The 17,323-nt window shown below is 39.4% G+C and overlaps 1 protein-coding gene and 1 pseudogene across 23 annotated transcripts in view; one reads left to right on the top strand and one right to left on the bottom strand.

The window, feature by feature from the left end:
- Positions 1-17,323, top strand: part of QTMAN (queuosine-tRNA mannosyltransferase) — a 466,550-nt gene that overhangs the window by 292,484 nt on the left and 156,743 nt on the right. The gene's annotated exons all lie outside the window — the stretch shown is intronic.
- LOC112872265 (proteasome activator complex subunit 1 pseudogene) lies at positions 14,927-15,673 on the bottom strand (annotated as a pseudogene).

The raw sequence follows: 17,323 nt of genomic DNA, 5'->3' as shown, positions 1-17,323 counted from the left end.
AAACCAATGTGAGAAATAGCGTTCTATCATCTGGTCGGAAACATCAGTCTATTTCATTCTTCAAAGACTCCGTGAACTTCCCGAGAATTAATACAATGGCACAGAATGATTTGGTATTTTCCTTAATAGTTAAGAGATAACTTTCCACAAGTTGCAGTTGCTCTGCATTGTTGAGTGAGTGATAATGAATTGGTTTTCCATCTCTTGGTGGCACAACAGGGTAAGTTCAAGAATGTGAAATATATTTTCAAAATGAAAAGCAAATGTCAATTTCTTTATAATGATCTCTTTCTAATGATGATAGTAATAATAATAATGTAATAATGATAATAATAATAACCCTGGAAGGTGCTACCATAAAATGTTACTAAACAGCTGCGAATACCCAGTTGTACATGCTGCTGTCATAATTAATTTACAAAGCATGTTAAACTGGTCTAACTGCTTGCTTTCCCCTCTGAATATGGATACTCATTCAGGCATTTATAGAGGTGGTACTGTGCAGAAGGAATGTTGGCATGCCTTGTCATTAAAATCCTCAAAGTTTCCCAAGACCTGCAGTTTTCAGTTAAGTAGTTAATTTTTTTCTTTTTGTCTTATTGTTTTCATACCATGCTTTGAATAGAAGGATTAAGTGCCTTATTGTCTCTCTACCAAGAAAGGTAGCTTGGGACAAACAGATGAATGGCTTTACAAATGGAAACCAAAAATCTTAATCTTACTATAAAAGCGTAACAGGAAACCGCTTTAGCATTCGGTTAGCTACTATAGTATACATAAGCCAGATAAATGTAGGCGATCAATGCTGCACACGTAGTTTTCTGAACCTTTTCTTGTCCTCATAATTATCTTTAATTTTTATAATGAAACACATATTGAGTATTTGACCAAAAAAAAAAAAAAAATCAAGCTGGAGATTTATGGGAAGTCATAGAATCGAGATGACAGTGATAGCAGTTGTCAGAAAACTACTCTATTCAGTGAGGAATAGAATCCAATTGGCATTCTAGAAATCTTTAAATCATGTACATTCTAGTCCAAATTAGAGACATTTGTAGGATTCTAAAACCTTTGCATGATGATTTCATCATGACTTTCAGAAAGGTGAGGTCAACATTGACATAAATATTGTGGGTGGCTTATATTTAGAATAAAAAAGGAAGATATTTTCTACAAATTGCATGAGTCCTGCCTTTGCCTTCATTCTGACTATATAGGCACTGTCCTGACTGCCTTTGACTGGTGCTTTCTGGATGAATCTCTTGTCTCAAGTCACTCGTATCAGTCCTGGTTTTTGAACACTTTTTCCAGATGATCTAGACTTTTGATTTATAATCCCGAGAGAAGTTACCTCTGTGATCTGTGATTAAATCTGCTCAGAGAAGGAGACAGACAGACAGACAGTGATGCATTTTGGAGTGTTTTCGAAAAGTGTTAAATTCCTCAAAAAAAAATTAATACATGAAAATACTTAGTTCCTCTCTCTATGTATCTCCCCCCTCTCACACTCCATGTCTTTCTCTCTCTCTTGCTGTAATTATGGTGGAGGACCCTACAAGTTGACTATTTTCAATAATATTTAATGAGAGTTAACTGGGCAGCCTTCTAAGAAAAACCTTCTCTCTATAGCCTTTTCTACTTACTTTTCTATATTATATGATCTTGTCAGGTTTTAAAAAGAATCAAGATCACTTACCTCAGAGTTGAAGAGTCATTGAAGTTCTCTCTAGGTGGCTTTTCTTCTTAAAGTATGGTTTTAAGTTTTATCTACTTTAATTCTGCTGCGAGGGTTGAAATAGATTTTTATACAATAGTGGATCATATCTATCTACCCTACAACTAAAAACAATAATGGAAAACAGTGACAAAGAAAAACAATAATAAAAACCAAAACTATCTTTAGTTTGTTACTTTTTACCATTTCTTGTTTGGCTAATATTTTATTGTGTCCAAATATGAAACCACCATGTTTTGATAAAATTAACAGGCGATTTTGGTCTGATAATGTTGGCATCATTTCTGATTTTTCAACATCAAGTCCATATGTCCTGGATCTTAACTGTTTTGATTTGACAGTGTTAGTTGCCTGTGGAAGTCCACGTGGGGAGCCTGGTCATAAAGATTGGTTATGATTCTCCATGTGTAATACAGAGGACAGCGCCCCCACCCCCACCCCACACCCCCACCCCCACCATTTCTGTGTTCAGGAGATGGTGTCCTCTAGTCATTCCATATGGACTTGTTAAAATAGTTCATACTACCATCAGATTTGGTGATTTCAAAGTTGTGAAATCAGCAGTGACTGTGTATCATAACTGGTTAGAAAATGTGTCTTACATCTGGCTCTCTCTTCAATTTTTGCTGAAAATAACTTAATAAAGCCTCAGGAGTATAACAGTCTTCTGTTGTACTTTGCTCTGCTTCTAGCCTTAACCTTTTACCTTTTGCTCCACATCTAAGCTTTTCTACACTCTATGGCTAAATTAACCTTTCTAAAACATCGTCCAATACAAGCCTATTACATTAAAATCTTTAGTTTCTACTAGCTTCAAGTGAAAGCCACATTTCTCAGCCTGCCACCATACATTTCTTTCCCTTTTTCCCTCTCTGAACTCATGTTCTCCAAGTATATCATCCACGTTTCTTTCTTTTTTCTCTTCTTTTTTAAAATGTTTATTATTTATTTTTGAGAGAGATAGACAGAGTGTAAGCAGGGGAGGGTCAGAGAGAGAGGAAGACACAATCCGAAGCAGGCTCCAGGCTCTGAGCTGTCAGCACAGAGTCCGATGCGGGGCTTGATCTCATGAACCATGAGATTAAGACCTGAACCAAAGTCGGACTCAACCAACCTAGCCACCCAGGAGCCCCACATTTCTTTTTACCTTTGCATTTTCCTCTACCTTCTTGTCGTACTGTGGTATTGTGGAAACAGCATAAACTTTGGATGGACTGGCAATGGATTCAAATCTTGAATCTACCACTTAATAGATACATGGTTATAAATTATTTAATCTGAGCCTCAATTTCCTCATTGGTAAAATAAGACTAAAAGGCAAGTGTGGAGAACATTAAATTGAGGGTAATTTGATTTCAAACATGTGCAAACACACACACATACACGATTCTAGTAGGAGGCATTCAGTTCTATTTTTCCTGATATTCCCTTTTTTTTTTCTCAATTCTTATCTGAGACCAGACCATACTTTCACATTCACCTTCTCCCTTTTCCATGAGGTAACTTCATTCTCTCCTAGTCCCGAGCTAGAACTCCCTCTCAGAATTTCTCTGACATTTGTGGCCAGTCTTAAGCACCAAGCATGGCTTACTCTGTGATTTGTTTACTGTATGATATTATATATACACCACAGTCTGTCTCCCCTGTGGGCGAATAATGAAGGCATAGGTACCATCTCATACATATATTCCCATGTCAAGCCTGTCAGGGTAGGACATTACAAGTGCTAGAAACTTAATGCACCTTCGCTCTTGCTGGTGTGCTGATGATAATGACATTACTGGGAAATCTCAAGTCAGCCACCACATATTTGCACAAAATCAGCTTCATTTCATCTAAGAGTTGTGGACATTTTTGAAGCAAGGGCTATAAATGTACCAATATGTATGTCCCAGTTACTTCACTGTCATATAATCTGATGGCTGGTGCCCAGACTCTCCAGTTGTTAAGTACTTTTTAATGTCTCTCCACTGTTTATGGTACATCTTCTAATGCAAAATCTTTATGAATTGCTTTATATGCTTATATTTAGTTCCCCTTGGAAAGAATTCAAAACTGCAACTTTCTTTTATTATCTGGTTTGGAAAAGAAATGTGTGATTTCTGATGAATTGTGTGCTATTTTCTGAGAATTTCTCCACTGACACATCTTTTGAACAGAAAGGATTTGTTGCCCAAGTTCTTACTCATGAGCTTTCAATAGAGTTCAGATGTGGAGAAGCATTGCCCTCCTCAAATACGATTTGCAACTGCATTTCATTCACGTTCCTCCCTTTCATGAAATTGAGAGGGACGTCTGGGCCAACTATAAAGAAAAAAAATAGATGTGAATTGCATTTATTCTAATAATATCAGATTGTCCTACAAACTTATGCTTGATGCTGTAAGGCACAATCACATATCTTGGATATTTTTTCTTTTTTAAGTACAATGAAAGTTAAAACATGGTAATATTGCCTCTGCCCAACACAAATGTGGTCTATTTCAAAGTGAGGTAGCTATCTGGAAGAGATTTTCAACTTTGGATTATGTTGATGCTAATGGTTAAACCTGCATACCTTGTCTTTGATGTTCTGTCTGGGCTCATGTGAAGTAATGGGATTAAAAATAAAGTGTACACCTTTCTTTTGATCTGAGTACCCACAAGGAAAAAAATTATTTAAAGAGCCTGTCTCCTGCTATAATTTGGCAAATACCACTGCTCTAACAAAACCGATATGATGCTGGGGCCCAGTTTACAGATTTGACAGGTAATGTACACTAGAAGTTTTCATAGCCATTGTCCTTTTTCCTTAAGCAAATTCATTGCAGATAGTGCTGTATGAATGTGGCTTTATACCATTTACAAAAATCAAGGCAAGTTCAATTAATTTTAAGCAATCTCTTAAAGATAACAAAGTAGACGATTTAGGACTGTTAGTGACAAAGTGACAGCAAAAAGATGCTGGCACAGGAACTTTACCTTGCTGGGCTAGTTCCAAAAAGAACCTGTTTATTGCATATTTTCTAATGAGACTTTACTCATCTTCTGCTTGGTGGACCATATATATATTCATACATATACACATTCACATACTTGAAAGACTCTAATCAATATAGAAACTAACCACTCCAAACTGTGGTCGTTTCAAAAATGAATGAATAAGGTTTTCGAATATTTTCCATTAAGGAAAATAAAAAGGGTTAGGGGGAGACAGATGCTTTCCTCAGGTGAACTAAAAAAGCTTAGCTTGGGTTAACTGTGCCTGGAAACTCTTTTTTTTTTTTTTTTTTTTTAATTTTTTTTTTCAACGTTTATTTATTTTTGGGACAGAGAGAGACAGAGCATGAACGGGGGAGGGGCAGAGAGAGAGGGAGACACAGAATCGGAAACAGGCTCCAGGCTCTGAGCTATCAGCCCAGAGCCCGACACGGGGCTCAAACTCACGGACCGCGAGATCGTGACCTGGCTGAAGTCGGACGCTTAACCGACTGCGCCACCCAGGCGCCCCTGGAAACTCTTAACCCAAGTTAGCCATTGTGAGTCCTTTATGAAACCCTTTGGTGTTTTGAATAGATCTTTTAGTAGACAAGTGGCTTTTTCCGCAAACTCCAAGGTCATACAAGACACACCAAAAGGAGATGGTAACTTCAAGTTCCCTTTTCAGTATTTATGATCTTAGGAGGTGTGATGAATCCATAACATAAGACCAAAACAGAACTCTTCACATTCTTTCTAAGACCAGCTTCTCTTCCTCTTTCTGTCTCTGCTTTTGCAGTCATTGTTTTTGTTTTATTTTGTTTTTCCTGTAAATGGTGGTACTGTTCTCTGTTCATCCAGGTTCACCTGTCCCACTGGGTGATGGAATAACATTTAAGCTCCTTGCCAAGTCCTTTGCCCTGAAGGCCTTCCACAATCTCTAGTATTATCTCACTTCTTTCTAACCACTGTCCCTCCTTCGAGCTGGACTGACTTCCCTCCTCTGTCCTTTGTCTGACAAATACTGACCCCTGTGCCTGAATGCAGCCTAGCCCTTAGTTTCTTTTTACCCTGCCCCCAACAGGCCTGCCTATACTGAACTGAAATGTCACTCATACTGTTGAAAGTTGCCCTGCAAAAAACATACCAAGCAAAAGGCATCTCCTCTAGGAACTCACATAGAGAGTCATTTGTTCTTGTCATCTCGACAAAGGCCACACTCCGTAGCAGGGCATCCTATGTATGGGGCCTTCATGATTCTCTCTGCAATTTTTTTCCCAGCACTCAGGTCCCACCTCCTTATACACACAGTAATCCTGCCTTGGGGAACCAAACTCCCCGACTGGTTCTACTCTCCCTTGCCTCCACCTCCCCCATATTCCATCATCTGCCTCAAATGTATCCTTCCTCCCCCTGGGGCTCTCCCTCCCTTATCCTGCAGTGCCCCTAGGAAGCTTCCTGTAAACTTGTTCCATGCTCCAACTTGCTCTGGACCCACTCTGATCCCAGCCCTTATTACATAACACTACAATTAACCTTTCCACTTCTTTTTGTTTGTTTGTTTTTTACTTCACTAGATTGTGAGCTCCTTGAAGTCATGGCCACATTTAGTTTATCACTGTATCCACAGAACAATGCCAAATATAAGACCCTAAAGAGGTTTGCTAGTAGTAAGAACAGATGTGGCGCTTAGAGTCTGTCTTATATTATGGTTCATTCTAACTATTTTCTATTGGAACATACATGTCCTAGCGGCAAGGGTTGTGCTTTATGCAGCTTCCTTCCTAGAGTGTATTGTACTATTTGTATATGGCAGATATTTACAGAATGTTTTTCTCTTGAATTATTCATTCAGATGAGTGTTAGTCTTCAAACCGTGCTCTCACAAAACTACAGTTACTTCAGTGCTGATGTTATTTCTTAAAATATTTTGGGAAATGGCCTCCACTAATAGTTTAGGAACCACCCAAGTAAACTTTAGTACTTATTGTGGCCTAAGATATTTCTCAACTTAGTCATCACAGTCAGTCTCTTTTTAACTCTGACTTCTGGTTAGAAGTTAAAAATGCCTCAACCCCCCAGTTTAGTAATTTTGAGCATATTCATTATAATGGTTTGTGAAATTCCCAAGGGCAATGACAGTATCTGGCACAGTCTTCCTTGAAGATGAACACAAATGAATGAATGATTGAATGGAAGAAACAAGTATATGACCACCTCTGAAGACCAAAAATGTACTCCCTTATTTCCAATGATATCAACCTAATTGGAGTGCATTTTGGAAGAGATCAGTTATGTCAGTGTATTTCTTTCAGCGAAATGAAAAGTAATAATAAATCTGCCTCACTGTCTAAGAGTCATGCCCTGCATTTTCTGTGATGGGTAGGGAGCTTTGAGCCACTGACAGGTGTGTCGGTATTTGGGTTTGAGTTCTTCCCATCATCTGATAACTGAGTCCTTTCTTTGAAGTCTTCCTTGTCGGTCCCCCACCCTTGGGATTCTAGACTTTCACCTACTAAGCTTCTTTCCTCATAAACCCTTATTTTGCTACATGCCATCTTTCTTTCTGTTTCTTTTCTTTCATTCCAGTTATTGGATTTTCTGACACCTTACTGCAAGATCCTCTTATCTTTACGGCCATGAACTTTTAGGGTCTTAGTGACATACATAGCTCACTGGCATAGATACTCTTAGTGTGTACAGTAAATTAGAAGAGAATATCCTTAAAAAACAAGTTGGAGTCCTAGACTTCCAAGTAGGACAAATAGAAAAAAAAATTTTTTTTAACATTTTTTTCTTCTTTTACAAAGTGGCATTAAGTCTGGTGAAATAAATGAATGATGTCAAGTGCAAGTTAACTCATGCAGACACAAGTGATAATGAAGTAGAACAGTCATGTGGGCACAGTTTCTTTAAAACAAGAGCCATGAGGATTTATTGTATTCTAAGTGTTATCATCGCTGCCATTCACATACACATGCATATTTGCACACACAGGCATCTAAAGTTGAAACTGAATACAGGGCACTTTCTGCTTTGAACTTTAAGAATAATTTAAAAGTATTCTAAAAGTCAACTTTGATTCCCTTCTTTTGTGGAATATTTAAAGAAAAAAAGAAGCATGGAAGCAAAGGGAACATATTTCTCGCATAAGTCTCTTCTATTAGAAATCGAGAATACGTAGCCCCTATTTTTATCACTCTGAATGGCATATATTTCTTAAAGCAGACCGGGTTTTCAGCAAGTCAGCCATAGTTTTCCAGAAGTATACAAGTAGCTTCAATGACATTTCATCAAATGGTTTCCAAAGTACAAGTTTCTAAGACTTCAGCCTACTGGGTCAACTTTAAAAAGAAACCGTGTCAATTGAAAAAAGTTTAAGAAAGTCAAGGCCAGTGCTGGTCAGTGTACTGGAAATGGATATTACGGCACTCACTGTTGCTCCTTTGCCTTTCCAGTCCCTGTAAACCTCCACTTAAAAACAGGAGTGACCCAGACACAAGACAGGACAAGATTGTGGCTACATGAGATGATATCAAGGACTTGGTGGCATCACTCCCCACAACTATAAGCAAAGGGCATATTTGATTTGCGAATATTTCTCAGAAAAGACATTTTTTATTTTCCATTATTGAACAAAACAAAGAACTTACCGCAGAATAAAGCTTGCCAAATTTGTTGATTTTAGAGGAAACCTCAGCCTTGTTTTTCCTCTTTCAGGGGGTATCAGAGTGATAATAGTAGAAAGCCCCTTAGCCCAGAAGCCTGAAGACATGGTTCTAATCCCTTGACAGAGTCAAAAGTCCCTTAGCTTTATCTTTGATTTAAGTTTTCTAGAGTAGTGTTCCCTAAAATGTGTTCTATTCATGTAGATCCATGAAATGAGCCTTAAAAAAAAAGAAAGAAAGAAAGGAGGTGCAGGGACACTGCTGCACAGTTTATCTCCCTGTAAATATTCACCAAGCACATTCATATTTAAGTCAGAGAATCCCTGAAGTAAGTAAAACTGTCTAACTTGATTCAATCTAATATTTAATCTAATATTTCAAAACTTAATATTTAACCACATTTTTTTAAAAATTCATAGAGCATTTACTAAAATCCTGAGGAGCTAGTATATTCCACAACACACTTTGGGAAAAGGTGCTTTTTAGACTTTTGGCTCTCTACCTCAAAAATGAGGGGTTAAAATTAAGTAATTTCTCTGGCTCCTCTCCAATTTCAATTCTATGGCTGTATAAAAATTTTAGTTTTTGTAGTCGCCAATGTCAGAAGTTACATAAATGCCGGGGAGTAGGGTATTTTTCACACAGAGTAAGTAAAACAAAGATTTTTATACATGTGTGTTTACCATCAAATAAACAATCTCTTCCTCTCCATCTTAGGCTCCTTCATACTCTTTTAAAAATTAATGTAAAATCCACACACATATATACATATGTATATACTTGTGTGTATTATCCTATATAGAGTATCAGTTTAAAACTGTATGGTTAGGCCACAGGAAAAAATAGGAACTATTTTTTTAAATCTTTATGAAACTCTGTATTTTTCAAGTCTCATTGCTGTTGTTGTTATTGCCCTCCCCCACATCGTAAGTTCCTCGGAGAGCATGAACAGTATTCTCCGAATTATTTTTGAATGTTCCATTGCACACGATATTGGATACTCTGTAGTTGCTTCTTATTTTTGTAAAAGTACCCAATAATGGCTAAATTGCTTAAAAGGAAGCTACACTTTCCCTCATGTTCTTAAATGTTCTACAGGTACAGAGACAGTTATGTTCTTGTTTTTAAACTATTGGAGAAGCAAAACATTTGTAGAACTAATACCTACTTACAGAATAACATGGTCTCTGCCTGCCTGGGATGGGCTATGTTGCTATGTCTCTATGTCACTGTAACTAAGTCATGGCTATGTCATCCTAACTATGGGGCGTAACTCTTAGACTCTTAATTTACCCATGCGCAAAATCTTTTAAGGACATTTTTCAAACTGTTTGCTATCTAATTATCTCCTTCTCCACTCCCCAATTTTTATGTATATATCAAATGCTGTGAAATGTCTCAAAGTATAGTGGAAAAACTCTTCTCACAGGATAAGCATCCTTGTTTATAGAGTTAATATGATGTTCACAACAATGAATGATTATGAATAGATACCTTTCACTGGGGAAGGAAGCCGATGAGGTTAAGGAAAAACATTTCTTGAGCACTTGCCATGTGTCAGGCATAGCCATTATCATTTAATTCACACAAGTGGAGGCATTATCAACATTCTCGTGATAAAGAAACTGAGGCTCAAAGAGACTGACTTTTTTTACCGAAGTCACGCAGTAAGTGGTAGAGTTGAGATTTAAGCTAAGTACTTCTGATTTCAAGTCCGTACTCTCTGAAATGGAAACAGTGGCATATTTTTTTTTCTAAAATCATCTAGCAATTGAAGTGTTGTGTTACAGAAAGATTTTTAATGAGAATTGAACCATTGAGTTGTTCTAAGGAGATTTCTATATCCAATTTATCAGATTGCCAAAATTCCGGAATCCTTTTCTCTTTCTGCCTGAATGCATTACATATGTCTAAAAAAGTTCGATAATAGAGTAGAAAATCATTTATCGTAGTCACTGATGAGTGTTATATTACATTTTGAGATGGTTATCTGAAACACGTGTCTGTGGAATATTGTATGTAAAATTTCAGATAGATTGTTCTTTGAAGTTTAAAACAGAACAGAGTGGCCCTAGGGCATTTGTTTGTTTGTTTGTTTTCTGCCCCTGTGCCCACAGCCCTGAGTATCTCCTTCTGGCTGGTTGACTCGGTGCTGTCACCACCAGATCCCTCAGCTTTGGGTGCATACCCGCCACCCAACCCCCCCACCCCACCCCCGCCCAACCCCCCACCCCACCCCCTCCCAACCCCCCCACTCCCCCCACCCCCTGCCTCCTCACCCCCCCACCCCGCCCCCCCACCAAGGCCTGGAGATGAGCTGGCCTCAAGTGAAGGGTGAGGGGACACCCACACACAGAGTGTGTTGTTGCTGTTTATGTTACAGTCAGCACTGAAGGACGCACAGCTTCTCATGGATAGATGGTAAATATTTTCCATTTAATTTTTTGCAAAAATGTGTTGAGATGATATTCATATAACTTAAAATATAACCACTTTAAAATGAACAGTTCGTTAGCACTTAGGTCATTCACAAATGTGCAGTAGAACATTAGAATAGAATAGAACCACCACTTCTATCTAGTTCTAAAACATTTTCATCACCAAAGTAAAACCCCTCACCCATTAAGCACTTTCTCTCCTATTTCTCTCTCCCCAGCCCTGGCAGCCACCAATCTGTATTCTGTCCTTATGGATTTATCTATTCACATAGATGGAATCATACAACATGTGATTTTGTGTCTGGCTACTTTCCTTTAGCAGAATATTTTCAAAGTTCATCCATCTTCCATCATGTATCAGTACTTCATTCCTTTTTATGGCTGAGTAATATTCCATAGTATGTATATACTCCCACTGGTTTGTTCATTTATTGACTGATGGACATTTGGGCCATTTGTACTTCAAGGCTATTTATTGGACATACTACTTGTAATTGCCCCCGCCCTGGCCCCTGCCGCCTCCAAAAGCCTGTTGCAAAAGCACTTCAAATGGGCAGTTTACAGTTGCAGAGGGAGCATGATAGGCCTGCATCTGATGTTAACTTACCATTAAGGTTCTTTTTGATGCTCAACTCACTAAAATGTATTGTTATGCTACTTTGATGAATGATATACAGTATATGTGGGTTATATGTACTGTATCAATAACCAGATATCTTTTAGATGTAATATGTAACTATTTATGGTGTTGTTGTTTGTGTTCTGTGCTAAATCTAATAGAATTATACATGCCTATTTGCATAGCTTAGGTTAGAGACACAAAAATAAGTTCCCCCCAAAGCGTTAAGTATACTCTTTTGTCAATTAATAAAGAAAAGCTATTGAAAACATTAAATTATCTGGTATGTCTACATATATAATAATTATGCAGCCCAAGCTTTTCCTTTTGCAACAATTTATATATTACATAAATCTAAGTTTCTCATCCAAGTATCATTTCAAGAGAAGCAAGTTTAAATAATGAAGGCAATGGGGAAACATAATATTACGATAATGTTCTTTGGTGCGGTTTGGAGGGTTTTAGGAAACATTTGGAACTATTTTTCTCATAAAGTCACTTAACTATTGAAGTGTTATGATAGTATTTCCCTCTGTGTTGTATACAATACAAAAGGAGTCCAGCTAAAGGAGACAGCAATTCTTAATATCCTGATGAGAGGGATTTCCACTAACCGGCAAATTACATGCCCTGGTATCCTGGTATTAATTTAATCCAAAGATACAGCAAAATAAGGAAGGACCAGGTGATTTAAGGAGTCTCCTTTGCTTTCAAATGCCCATTTCTTTGCAGTGTCACTTAGCAAAACTACATGAAACTTTCAGGCATAGATGGAAAAGGACCTAAATTTTCAGAGTGTAAATACCCTTAACTAAATTGATCTAATTTTTTCTTGAGCATTTAGAACGAGATTATAAACTGATACTTTTCTGAAAACTGTTGTGATGAAGAAAATATTTAAACTTTTCTTACACCATTATTATTGGCCTCTTTGAAACTTGACAGATATGTGCCTCAAAGGTTCTAAACATCTGTCAAGTGTTAACTTAGATTAAATTCCCCTGTGAATTGATAACCATTATGTTCTTCGCATTTGACATATAGATATTCACTGGTGATTGTTTCTTATTATAAAATAACTATAGCCTTTATATAAGTTTAAATTGTAACAGCGATTAAAATGTAATGCTTTTTTAAGGTATATAATCTTTGAATAAGGAAATGAAAGCTATTTCATGTGTGCTCTTAAGTATAGAATATTTTTGTTATATTGGAGCTTAAAAACCATTTCTGTTGAGGGCTGCAGTGTTATCTATTATTACGGATGACTAGAGGCTATGGCTAAGCTATACATCAGAATGAATAAATTTCCTTGTCAGTGAACGTTGGGAAAGTACTTGAGAGACCAACCTCAAGAAAAGGGAATTTGTTTCAGGCTGTTGTTGAAGTGGTCATTTCCAACCCCCTCCCCTTCAAACAAAAATGAGACAGAACAAAACAGTGGCTCCAGCAGCAGGTAATTTAAAGGAAAGAGAGGAAACCGGAGAACAATGTGGACTTTAATTGAACTCCCCTTCCAAATGAAGCCGTGTTCTTTTGGTAGGGTGGAGTGAGGACCATCGGCAACTTCAATTAAACTAATGGGACATTTTTCCGTTTCCAAGTAGAATTTTCCGGGGAAATGGACTGCAGGTGGGATTGAAGGCCGAGTGGCATCCAGCATCCAGCATCCACCACCTCTCATTGTCTTGCAACCTGAACAAAAAAAGTATGACCTAAGACACAGCCCACTAAACCACTCTGAACTGCAACTGAGGACAAGTGATTAACTGTTTCATTGCCAGGGGCCTCACCACAGAAGTGAGCGGGGCAGAATCCTCCCTGGAGCTTAGAGGCCATACGCTAGGTACACAGCGGGCAAGGGCTGAGCGGTGGTGTGTGTGCACCCGCCCTTGGTGGGGCAACATAGTCTAAATCCTAGAAGCTGGAGTTGCATTGCTATGTCGAGGCCTTTTATCCTAACTCAGGGAGAGATTTAAACAATAATCCTAGAATCTTTCATTGGCGGGTATCTTAGTGCTCTGTGTATCCAAGGGGACAGTCTGATTGTTCATATGTCTTACCTTAGAAAGACCCAAAGTGAGATTTCCTCACTCTACCCATCCACCCTAATGCTACCCTCTTGAACACAGACCAAGCAGCAGAAAACAAGTGGAGTCCTTGACCGTGAAGAACCCTGGTACCGGAACAGGTGCTGTCCTCAGTTCTGCTCTGTGTCCACGCGGTTGCACGCATACCACACTTCCCACACCATCTTTTCCGTGGCATAAAACCTATCTGTTCTCAGGGTTTTGAAATGTATCTCTGACCTAAGCACATACCAAATTCTGTTTACTCCCTGTAGTTTTCCTCTGTTGCTAAGAGCTTTGTGATACGAAGTAGTCACTTTCTTTCAAGTTCCTGATCATTTCCACATCCCCTACTCACCTCTCCATCTCAAATTGTCTGAGTTAAGTCCAGAAAAGTAGTTTCCCTACTTGTTTCATCTGCCTTTTTAGAGCTTAAACTCTTAGCAGAGTAAGTCAAGAATTTACCCAATATTGTGTTTTTGCCAAGCAAGCACGCCTTCCAGATGGTGTCCTCATGGTTGAAGTCCCCCCCCCCCACCACTACTTTATGTTACTTCTGTTCCTGCTTTGTACTCTCTTACCAAACCATGTCCTCTACCTGGCCTGGCAGCCTGCAATGCACTTCCCAAAAGAAATATGTGTATATATCACCACCGTTTTTTCTCTTTTCTTTAAAGTGTTTTCACCCTTGGTTTTATAATCTACAAGACAGATATTATGAACTTTGTAATATACATAGCTCTCTACTTTGAGCTAATCTTTTTTCTTTTGGATGAAGTTTTCCTTTTGGCCAGGTGTTGTTCTAAATAATAGCACTAATATTAAAAAGCTAGTATTAGATAATTACTATGTGCCACATTCGGTATAGGTTATTAACATCTATAACTTCATTTGATACAAGCTAACAGTAATTCTTTAACATCTTTTTTTAATGTTTTATTTATTTTTGAGAGAGAGAGAGAGAGAGAGAGAGAGAGAATGGGGGAGGGGCAGAGAAAGAGGGAGACAGAATCTGAAGCAGGCTCCAGGCTCCGAGCTGTCAGCACAGAGCCTGACACGGGGCTCAAACCCACCAACCGTGAGATCATGACCTGAGCTGAAGTCAGACACTTAACTGACTGAGCCACCCAGGTGCCCCTATTGACAGTAATTCTTAGAATGTAGATACAGTTCTCTCATTTTACCTATGAGGAGACTCAGGCTTGAGGAAGTTAAGTAACTTGCCCCAGGGCTACACTGTAATAAATGATAAGCCCAGGGTTTGAACCCAGAGTCCTAATACTTCAATACTTGTATCCCTTTATTTACTTTATTTCATTTTTTTAAGAGCAGTGGTATGACCATTTATTATGCCTGGGAGGCAAGGGGAGGGAGTAACCTCAAAAGGCTGAAGATAGGGAGGGGAAAGTCTGGAGTCCTATGTAAATGAGAGGAAGGTCTCAATAGATCATTCCTTTTGTTTCTTACCTGGGCTTCTTGACCTTTTCAGAATTCTTCAGGATGATATCATATAACACAGAATAAGCATCACGGATCTCCGTGACCATCAGCCAGATGTCCTGGTACTCTCCCTCATCCAGCTTGCACACCAGCTGCCTATAGTCACCGACATGGGGCTGCTTGGCTGCTTTGGTCACAACATCGCGCCACTCAGAGAAACACTTGGAGATTTGAGTGCGGAAGCCTTCCAGCTTATGTGAAGGGTGGTCATCAGTTCAAACACTTTCTCCTGGACAGCCACTCCAGAACTGTTCCCATCCTAGAGCTGAGGTATCTGCAGGTGGTGACCAGGTTGACCGGCTCAATGGCATCCTTGATCTCAGACTTGAGACACTGACAGAGGACCACGATCTTCTCATTGCAGTTCACTGGGCCACAAGGAGGACCTTTGTCTTCATCTTCCCCTTTCTTCTTTTTGTCTTTGTCCTCCTTCTGCTGCTGTTTCTTCCACTCCTCCTTCTCTTTCTCCTTGGTTGTATCAGGTACTTGGATGTCCAACCAGGCCTTCAGATTGCTCAGGTTGGCTTCCTTGAGAGTTGGATCCTTTAAAAATGCATCCAACTCAGAAGTCTTCTTGGGGAGGCGGCTCCCAGCAGGTTCTTTGTCTTGACACACAGGTTTTCATGGAACACGTCTACCTTGGCTCAGGCTTCAGCCTAGACCCTGAGCATCGTTATGGCTGGGGCGGGGGGCCTAGCATCCCACGAGAAGCGGAGTGAGCACGGGGACAGGAAAGTGAAAGCAGCACTCACCACCTGCATGGCCTTCCTCAGGTAGCAGGGAGTCAATGCTTACATTCTTACTCATTACCCGCTTCCCCTCCCCTGTTGCCTTGCAGTATCTTAGAAGCAAAAATTCCAAGTTAAATCAACCTCTTAACGTTCAACTCTGTGCATTGTTTAAGGACCCCTTAGGCTCTAAGGGGTTGGTTTCCCTTTATTTTCTATTTATTTTCCCTGAAATTTTCCAGGCATTTTTACCAATTGCTCCTGTGTTATGTCCCCCATAGTTTCAGGTTTTACAATTGTGTCTGAGGGATTTTTCTCCCTCTCCCCCTTCTAAAATTTAGCTTTGAGGCTTTTTGATGATACTGGCAAATAGGGATATTCTTTCCTAGCTTCATTGAAGAACACTTTTTTCTAATGTATTCTTCCCTGTGTTGTTTATAAAACCAACTCTTAGCACTGTGCGTGTAGCCAGCTGTTTGCTCCTTATACCCTGTTGTTGCTTCTACGGTTATAACCTTCCCTTTAAAAAAGAGATAAATACCACCCATCCACACCCACCCCCCTCCTTCCCGACTATACCCTTCTCCCCAAGTCCTTGAATTATCTTCCTAGATAGCAATTAGAGCAGTTCTCCACTGTGGTGGCATATTAGAATCACCTGATATAAACAAATACCAGTGCCCAGGGGTTATCCCAAATCAATTGAATCAGAATTGCCAGAGACGGATCCTAGACATCATTAGTATTTTAAAACTCCCCCAGTATTTTAAAACTTCCGATGTGCACCCTGGTTAAGCCCCACAGCATTATGAACTTTGTCTGACAGTAGCATTCATTCCCACTGGAATGAACAGAAGTGGGTACATTTTATGAATCTTGGCAGGCTTCATCTCCTACTAAGATTCATGCTGTAGGAAGACACCGTGCCTCTTAGCTTGGCTACAGCTTTGTTCCCAGGCATGAACAAGTTCCATGAGGATTCTCTTCTGCCTGCAATTAGTAACAGCATCGTGCCTACCTCCTAAGGTCTGAGAATACTCCTAGAGCTTTGTGGTGTATCCGCAATCACCCTCCATGGAGAGCCCAGCACCTTTGGTGTACTTCCAGTTGCACACTTTTCTTCCTGTCTCTCTTGGCACTTATTCTTTTGCTGACTCTTCTCTTGTCATTTGTTTTCCTCTACTTCCCTAACATCTTTTTCTTCCAGTTTCTCTTCCGAGAAGATCTTTTTATGCTTCTGTTATAATCTAGGTCAGAGAGATACCCTTAAGTCTATTCATCTTGTCTAGCAGGAAACAAACTAGCATTTAGAGTAGACTCAACTGAGGCAGGAACACAAACAAAAATATTATCCGTAAGATGTGACTCCTACTTTCTAGAGTTTACTTTTAGTTCAGAAGGAAAAATGAAGCGAGGCGCCTGAGTAGCTCAGTCGGTTGGGCATCCAACTTTGGCTCAGGTCAGGATCTCAGGGTCTGTGAGTTCGAGCCCCGCATTGGATTCTGTGCTGACAGCTCAGAGCTTGGAGCCTGCTTCAGATTCTGTGTCTCCCTCTCTCTCCCTGCCCCTCCTCTGCTCATGCTGTCTCTCTCTCTCTCTCTCTCTCTC

Source organism: Puma concolor, chromosome C1 (assembly GCF_028749965.1).
Source record: "Puma concolor isolate L17-30 chromosome C1, mPumCon1.1.hap2, whole genome shotgun sequence".
In the NCBI taxonomy this organism is placed as follows: domain Eukaryota; kingdom Metazoa; phylum Chordata; class Mammalia; order Carnivora; family Felidae; genus Puma; species Puma concolor.
Note: the sequence above shows the minus strand (reverse complement) of the source record. Positions and strands in the feature narration are given on the sequence as shown.